Raw genomic sequence first — 9,120 nt, forward strand, 5'->3', positions numbered from 1 at the left:
ATGCAAAATCGTCACTAGGAAGTGACTGTGTGGTCAAATACCACTTTCGCCAATTTTGCAGATTTGCCCTTGTGAGGGTGAAGCTGTGTTTTTTGTAGTGACATAATTTTTTGCAGTGTTCTGCAATGGCGTCTGATTCTCTTTCACAGATTGTAACTGAAAAGCTTGACAAGAACAACTTCCAAGCATGGAAGTTTAGAATGACAAATTTCCTTATGGGAAAAGGATATTGGAAATTTGTTGCAGGAAATGAAGAAGAACCAGTTCTTCCTGATGTTCCCAGTCAACAACAAATGCAGGCATTTAAAGCATGGCATGAGAGAGCTAGGAAAGTTATGTACTGGCTGTCTATCAGTATTTCAGACTCTATGATTGTGCATATTCAAGATGCAAGTACGCCAAAGGAGGCATGGGATACTTTGTCAAAAATGTATAGCACAAATACGCAAGCCAGGAAAATGCAGCTCAAGCAAGAGTTGCATAATGTGCAAAGAGAAAATATGAGCATCAATGACTACCACATGAAGGTGAAGAAGATTGCAGATGCACTTGCTTCCATTGGGTCGCCAGTGGAAGATGATGATTTAGTTTCTGTGACCTTGAATGGTCTAGGAAAGGATTATGCACAGTTCCAAACATCCATTTTCGTCCGTGAAAGATTTCCTGATTTTGAGGAGTTGATTGCTCTTCTAATTTCTGAGGAGCAGAGAAATGGTGGTGCATCTTCTTCAGGAGGAACTTCAAAAGAAGTTGTCTTCTACTCAAATGCTGGAAGAGGTAGAGGCAAAGGTAGAGGAGGCCGATATGGAGGCCGTAGTAGAAATCAGAATATGCAACAAACTCAAGAAAACCAGTCCTATGGAGGAGGACGTGGTAACTCTAGAGGCAGGGGGAGCCAAAGAGGTCGTGGTGGATGGCAAAGAGGCCAAAATGCAAACAGTAATGTTGAATGCTACTACTGTGGTAAAATGGGTCATATGGCTAAAGACTGCTATAAAAAGCAGAATGACATCATGAATGGAAAACTGCAACAAGGGAATTATGCATCTTCTAGTAGACAGGGTGATGATAGAAATGAGCACTTGTTTATGGTGCAGCACATGAACAATTCTATGACAAGGGTAGAAGAAAGCAATGATGTATGGTATGTTGACTCAGGTGCATCAAACCACATGACAGGTCATGTAGAATGGATGGAGGATGCAAGAAAAATGGAAAAACCAGGATTTGTGGAGACTGGTGATGATACTGCACATCCTATTATGCAGATTGGAAAAATTCATTTGTCTATGCAGGATGGGAAAAAGAAATACCTGTCCGATGTATTTCATATCCCGAATATCACCAAGAATCTGGTTTCTGTTGGTCAAATGGTTGAGCAGGGCTTGCAGGTCAGATTTAATCCTCATGGATGCTTTGTTGAGGATATGAAAAATAAAGGTCGCTTGATAGCAAAAGGAAAGAAGAAGGGCAGAATGTTTACATTGGATGCAGACATGTCTGAATTGAGTGCAGCAATGTTTGCACATGGGACCGGTGTAGTTGCAGATATTGATATCTGGCATAAACGCATTGGTCATGTTAATGTACAGCGACTTAAATCAATGCAGGCCCAAAATATTGTTGCAGGATTGCCCAAATTCAAGGTTGCAGAAATGCATAAGGTATGTGAAGCCTGTTAGTTTGGAAAACAGGCAAGGAAACCATTTCCTAGACATGTTCAAGAGAGTGAGAAGCCATTGGAATTAATCCACTCTGATGTGTGGACTACTAAAGGTGCATCTCTTGGAGGCTGTCATTATTTTGTCAGTTTTATTGATGACTATAGCAGAAAAGTTTGGGTGTATTTTATGAAAAAGAAAAGTGAAGTTTTTGGGCACTTCAAAACTCTTAAAGCTATGGTTGAAAAAGAAACAGGCATGCAGATAAAATGCCTAAGGTCAGATGGAGGGGGAGAGTACCTCTCAAATGAGTTTGCAAGGTTCATGCAGGAGCATGGCATAAAGCAGCAATATTCATGCAGTCATACCCCACAACAAAATGGAATTGCAGAAAGGAAAAATAGGCATATTGGAGAGGTATCTCGTGCCATGCTCAATGAAAAAGACTTGCCAGATTTTTATTGGGTTGAAGCAGTTGCTACAGCAGTCTACATAATGAACAGGATTCCCACTGCAGCAATTCATGGAATGACTCCAGAGGAGAGGTATACTGGTAGGAAACTAGATATTTCTCATTTGAAAATTTTTGGTTGCATTGCCTATGTACATGTGCCAGATGAGTTGAGATCCAAGTTGGATCCAAAAGCTGAGAAGTGCATCTTTATTGGTTACTCTCTGCAGCAAAAAGGGTATAGATGCTATAACCCTTCTACTCGTAAGTTTACAGTGAGCAGAGATGTTGTTTTTGATGAGATGAGTAGCTGGTATAAACTAGTAAATGTGATTGATGATGTAGATGCACAAAATGGTAATGCTGCACAGAATTCACAGCAGCAGTCACAAAATATTAGTAGACCTGGAGCGTCCTCTAGCAGTGGTTCACATTCTTCGCCATGGACAGGCAGATTGAGATCAGGAGACTCTTCTCAAAGTAATGCAGATAGTGGTATGCAGGTATCACGAAAAGGAAAAGAGAAGGTTGATCAGCCCATGTTTGATGTGAATGTAGGTCACTCTTATGTGGATGGTGAATCCAGTGGCTCAGAACACAGCATTGATGATGAGTTAGGTATTCCTTCTATTGTTACACATGGAGTAAGGAAGACCAAGGATGTTTTGAGAGCATCTGGGAGTGAATCTACTTTGCGCAGGTCTACGAGAGCTAGGTATCCTGTGGATAGGCTGAAATATGATGGATTTACAGCCATTCACTATGCATATATGGTCAAAGTGATACAGGAACGAGAACCCATTTCTTTTGAGCAAGCCATGGGAAAAGAAAAATGGGAGAAAGCCATGGATGAAGAAATGGATGCCTTGGAAGCAAATGCTACATGGGAATTGGTACCTTTGCCTAAAGGTAAAAATGCAATTGGCTGTAAGTGGGTTTATAAGGTGAAGCACAATGTAGATGGTTCTGTGAACAGATACAAGGCAAGATTAGTGGTCAAGGGGTATGCACAAACATATGGCATTGACTATGAAGAAACATTCAGTCCGGTTGCAAGGATGGCAACCGTAAGAGCAGTCATGTCTATGGCTACATCAAAGGGATGGTCTTTACATCAGATGGATGTAAAGAATGCCTTCTTGCATGGTGATTTGCAAGAAGAGGTCTATATGGAGCAGCCACCAGGTTATGTGCATGCTGTTTATCCTGAGTTTGTTTGCAGGTTGAAGAAAGCCTTGTATGGCTTGAAGCAAGCACCTAGAGCATGGTCTGACAAGATAGGACAGTATCTTGTCACTATTGGCTTTCAGATTTCCAAGGCAGATTTCTCACTTTATGTGAGAAAAACAGAGAAAGGTATTATGCTACTTGTCATTTATGTTGATGATTTGATTATGATAGGTGACAGTGATGAAGATATCCTTCATGTGAAAATGCTATTGAAGCAGAAGTTTGAGATGAAGGATTTGGGAGAGCTGTGTTATTTCTTGGGCATTGAGGTGATTAGATCACCAAGTGGGATACAGCCTAGTTCGTGGCTCAGTTAGTATGCCACCTTAGTTAGTTGAGTTTGGTTTAAGACCCATATATAGGGTTCTTCTATTTCTTTGTACTTGAGTTCTTTTGGCTTACACAACTAAGAGGAGGAAAACTGTTTTCAGCCTCCACCTTTGTGTGTATTTCCCCATTGTGCAAGCAAGAAAGCTACAAGTGAGACTTCTTCCGTCTCTCCCACAATCTTGACACTCCCAAGCTTGGAGGGGGCATGGTGTGTGCTGCCTGCCATCGAGTTGCTGCCATCGTCCGACTACTGCCGCTGCCTCTCTACGCCATGCCGCCTTTTGCCACCCCCATCGTCATCATCATCATCATCATCTCCATTGTCATCCACACCATCATCACTCCAATCATCTACCCATCACATCTCCACGTCATCTCCCTATTTATCTAGAAGCTTGAGAAGCTTCGATTGAAGCTTCGCTTCTCTAGGCCAAGTTCACCCGCGACTCCTGGGGTTTTTAAACCGTGTTCCCCAAGGCCTATTTCCCGTGCTGCGAGGGAGATCTCGGGAAGCAGGCAATTTCGAAAATAAAAAAAGGGGACCAAGGGAGAGTTTGCTGAGTCGAAGCTTACTTCATCAATGGCTCCCAGGAAAAAGTTGAGAGGAGCGCACACGGGAGCTTCCACCCAATGTACGAGAGAGGACAAAGCCCCGATTTTGAATGCCCAGGTTCCGAAAAATATCCCCACATGGGAAGGATGCACAAAACATGTTTTAATTCACATAGAAAACTTAAATGCATCGAAAAATTTATATACTTGTTCGATTCACAAAGATCAGTTGCATGACGAGTACTTGCATTTGTTTGCACTTCCATGGTCAAGGGTACTCACATTTTTTTGAACGTATGGTGCATAAGTTAAAAGATGAAAAAATGCAAAGGCGTCCTTGTTGCATCACACAAAGGATAGGGCATATAATACATAATGCACTTATGTAATAATTTCATGGTTGTGACTCATGTATAAGATAATCATAGACGGTCATTAAATGATGTCTAAATAGTTGCAATGAAAGGAAAAGATTTATGATCTTTGACAAAAACATATATTACGCAATTCACATGCAAATGAATAGTTACAATTTAGGTTGAGTTAAGCGATAAAGGAAGGATTAAATCAATGATGTATTCATTGGCGTCTGGTCATGAAAGAATGATGCATCCATGCATAGAGTTCCTTGATCAAAGTTCGAAATTGGGAAAGGATGCATCTTCATTAAAAATACTAAAGCTTTGAATTTGATGCATCAATGTAGGGTTTATAAGAATTAGCTTTGAATGTCAATCACTATAGTATAGGTCAAGGAAAAGAAAGATCACTGTAGATCCTATAGTTGCATAAAAGCAAAAAGGTCTATGGTCTTGAAATTGCATGGAATGATACATCTCACACATCTTGCAGTTACTTACATCTTTTAGGGAAAGTACTTGCAAGTTCAGAAGAAAGTATTTGTATCTTTAAAGGAAAGATAATCTTTAATCGTGGGTTGGTTAGATCAAGTAAGTAATTCGCGTGCAATTGAGTAGCTTACATGAAATTCATAAAGGTATGATTAGTTAGCATATGAGGGTCACCTCAATGTGCTAGGTAGGGTTAAGCTATGATAAAATTCTGGTTAGTATCGCACTTGGAATGCCGATTTAATATTTTTGATCTTAAAGTTCTACCCACATTCACGAAATGTTAAGCTTATCAAATCGCCCTTGTAAGAACGATCTAGGGTTCTCACCCTAGGGATCAGATGACCAAATACTAGACTTCCGCAAGGAATTTAGGGACCCTAGGGCCAAAATGTTTATCAACCTAAAAGGAATTGGGGTTTTGGATTGGGGTCAATAGGACTCCCAAACCCTATATTCGCGATCAAGAAATACCGTATGATGGGAGAGATAATCCCACAAGTTAGGTACTGACTCCTATCTCATGCAACAAGCCAGCAAAGCCATAAGCTCTTGTGTCTAAATCAGAAGTTAGTACTGCTACACCCTAGATCAAGGTTGGCGAGTTTTAATTACAAATTAGTTTCTCTACGAAAATTGAGTAGTCGTCCTGCTACAACACTCTTCCTTGGAGACTAATTTGTCAAGCTAGGGTAGTTATGAATTGTCAAGAAAGCAATTGACCAACCAACTTAGGGCGCCGGGGTTGTCCAGGATTTATTGACCATAATATAAGGAAACCTAAAGTAGTGACAATTTGGGTCAATAGGGTATAAATCCTAACCCAAGGAAAAAGGGTAAACAAGCAACTCAGCTTACGAAACCCTTGGGATCTTGCCAAGTCGCGATTGATCCACGATCGAATGTTGGAAGTATTTGGGGAGAAGGAATCACACCTTAACAGTTGGCCATACAAACGACCACTGGAATGCTCGTGATTGTACACTTAGGTGCATTGTTTATACCTCTTTGCTCAAGGAACTAATTTAGGAAAAATAACTAATGCTTCAGGTTAAAAGCCTGGAGGGAGAGGCAGTATCAGTTACCTTCGACTGTCTGCCTGACCCCATCCAAGGGGGTTGTTAGCCGCACTGGGTACGTGGACCAAACCCGTCGCGAGAGGTCTCTTCGTGGGTGCTACTTGGAGCAGAAAGACGCTTGGGTGCCAATGGAGGGTTTGGCTATAAATTCCTTGCCTCGGGATCCTACACAATAGGCCGATGTGACTCGATATGGGATCTTGAGGCCCGTATACTAGTCAATGGGTGAAACTTGGAATAGCGATCCTTGTGGATTTTTGGGATAGCGTTTGGGCAGGATATTTGATGTATTCCAAATACTATGATAAATAAAGTTCAAATGTTGATAAAGGAACTTGCTTGACATTGTTTTTCTGTGTCAGTGCTTAAGTTACGTGAAGAAACCAGTGATTAATTGGTTAATTAAGGAAGGTGTTTTTGCTTGTCAAACTAAATGTGGTAGGTAATTAGATAACTAAGCAAACCAAGGAAAGTGCAGTGGACGTGACTCTGAGTCCGTCCTACGGAAGGGTGGTCCTGGTTGGCTGGGAACTTTTCTCGAAGGAATTGATTGTGAGGTAGCAATGACCTAGAAGCAATAGAGCTAGAGTCCCGATTTATGCTGTTTTAGGGGAACTGAATGGGACTATGCCTTCGGGTAGAGAGGTCGAGCTTCACATCCCTCTCATTTTCCATTCTCCTTGAACCAAGTGTAGTATAAATCTGCTTCGACCCTGATACTCTACCCAAAGTAGTTCGTCTAGGGCTCAACGCTAGCTACCTCCTAGGAACTTGACTATTAGGAAAACCTTGATTCAGGTCAGTTCTAAGTGGGAACGGCCAGATGCTTCTGCTTCATGGTAGACTTGGGAAGACCTTGATCGCAAACCTCATGACATTCCTTGTGAGTGCCATGCGGCGCCTTCTAGACTCTCTTCCTGATGGGCCACTAGGACGTGTCCTACAAGTGGACAGGGGGACACGTTACATGGGGTGTGAATGCAAAATGAAAAATGTAGCTTACGATATTTCCCTTTTCGTTCACAGCCTAATGTGGCTCTAAGTGCGTTCTCTAGATGCTCCTAAGAATTGTCTCGGGTCTTTACTCCTTCTCTCTACTCGGTCATGGTGGAATTGGTGCCTATGAGTTGGTTTCGGCTTTCAATGGGTTTAGACTCTTGACTAGGCTACTAGAGGTTGCCTCTAGGCCATAGGTCATAATTTCCCGTGTTCTCGGCTTTTGTAAGCCGGGTCATTTATCTCGAGCAGTTTCAGGGTCTGGTCTAGTAGTTTTGGTCAGAGGAGGCTAGGTGATTTATATTTGTTTTTGTTATGCCCTGTTTGTCCGATTCCTAGAATCGGACGAGGTCCCATTCTCAGTGATCTGACTCTGGGAGTCCAATGCCCGAGTCTGATTGGGTATGTCTGATGGGATGGCAGTCCAATTGGACCAAGGTGGTTGGGTTCCCAAGTTTTGTCTACTTGGGGATTTGTTTGACTGGACACAAGGTGGTCCAAATGGATGTGCGATTGGATAGAAGGTGGTTGAGTGGCACCGCAGTTCGATCGGATGGTCTGATCCGCCAATTCCAATTGACTAGATGGATGGTCTGAATCTACCTTGGTCTATCTAACTGATTTGATTTTGGGAGCCGAACACCAACATCTGGCCTGAGCGCAAATACAAATGCTAGCTCAATCGATGCAAGAGGTCCCTAGGGTTTATGGCATAACTTGCAACCTTCCAGAATGAGCAAATAGAGCATAAGGAAGGTCTATATGTACCTTGAATGAAAGATGGACTTGAAATCAACAAGCTTGATTCGTTTTGTACATGCAACTCTCTCTCTCTCTCTATCTTTCAAACTCCCTCTCTCACATTGAAGTGCAGAAATAAGCTCTCCCCTATTGGTTTTGGGATTTTAAGGTCTTGTTTAGCCATCCTTAACCTTCCAACTCCATGTTCTACGCATGCATTAAGCCTCGAAACTCATTTTTTTCCTTTTCTTTTTTCTGTTCTGCTTGTTTCACAGCAGCAAAACCATGTTGTTTCCCTGCAGTTCTTGGTCCTAATCTACCTAAATGCAACCAAGAATAAAAAAGTAATCCCTAAGATGAAGTAATCTACTTTTCTATTCATAAAAAACTCAAAACACTAACTTGTTTTGAAGATCAAAGTGCCTTGTGGAAGCTTTCGCTCAACCGCCAAGACCCACGGACCACTTATTGTTTCAAGCGTTCCAAGCGAGCTCTAATGGCTATCTCTCACCTAGCCGACGCGCCGTCGATCCTACGAGTGTAGTAAGCTTACCTTAGTGCCGATATGAGTTGCCTCCTCTCTCACACTCGCTGGTAGCTCCATGATCCTAGATGCTAGCTCAAGCATCCTCAAGCCTCCTCCACCTCCAAGCTCCATCCTCCATAGCCGTGCGTGCAAGAAGAGAGAAGAGAAGAGAAGAAGAGAAGAGGAGATGGTGAAGAGCTTCACCCTCTTGATCCCTCACTCTCACACACACACTCCCTCACACTCTCACACTTCCTCTCTCAAGAGCACACACAAGAAAGAAGATGAGAAGGAGAGAAGAAGAAGAAGACTCTTATTGCCATACACTAAAGAATGATCTCTTATTCACTTTTTGAACTTTATATATACAAACCCTAAAATCCCATGGGCACCCATCCCTTTTTTACATGATTGGCCATTGTGGCAAGGTCCTTTTTTCATTTCCCTCTTCTAGCCTTGTGCCTCTAGCCTACACCCATCTAATATTTTACAATCGGCACAGGAGGGAGCCTGGCGCTCTTTTACAAGAGTTTTCTGAGTTTTTTGAGGCATTTTTTCATTTAAGGTTGCACTTTTTGCCCCGGTTCATCTTTAGAGGCCGCCTGCGTGTCGTTGCTCTTTTTCCATCTTCCTTTTGCTTTTTCCTCTATTTTTTCACCATCTCGACTTGGGGTTAACATTACCCCCCCTCCTAGACGGGTGC

Source organism: Lygodium microphyllum, chromosome 29, assembly GCF_053477565.2.
Source record: "Lygodium microphyllum isolate KBCC chromosome 29, Lygodium_microphyllum_v1.1.10, whole genome shotgun sequence".
NCBI lineage: Eukaryota > Viridiplantae > Streptophyta > Polypodiopsida > Schizaeales > Lygodiaceae > Lygodium > Lygodium microphyllum.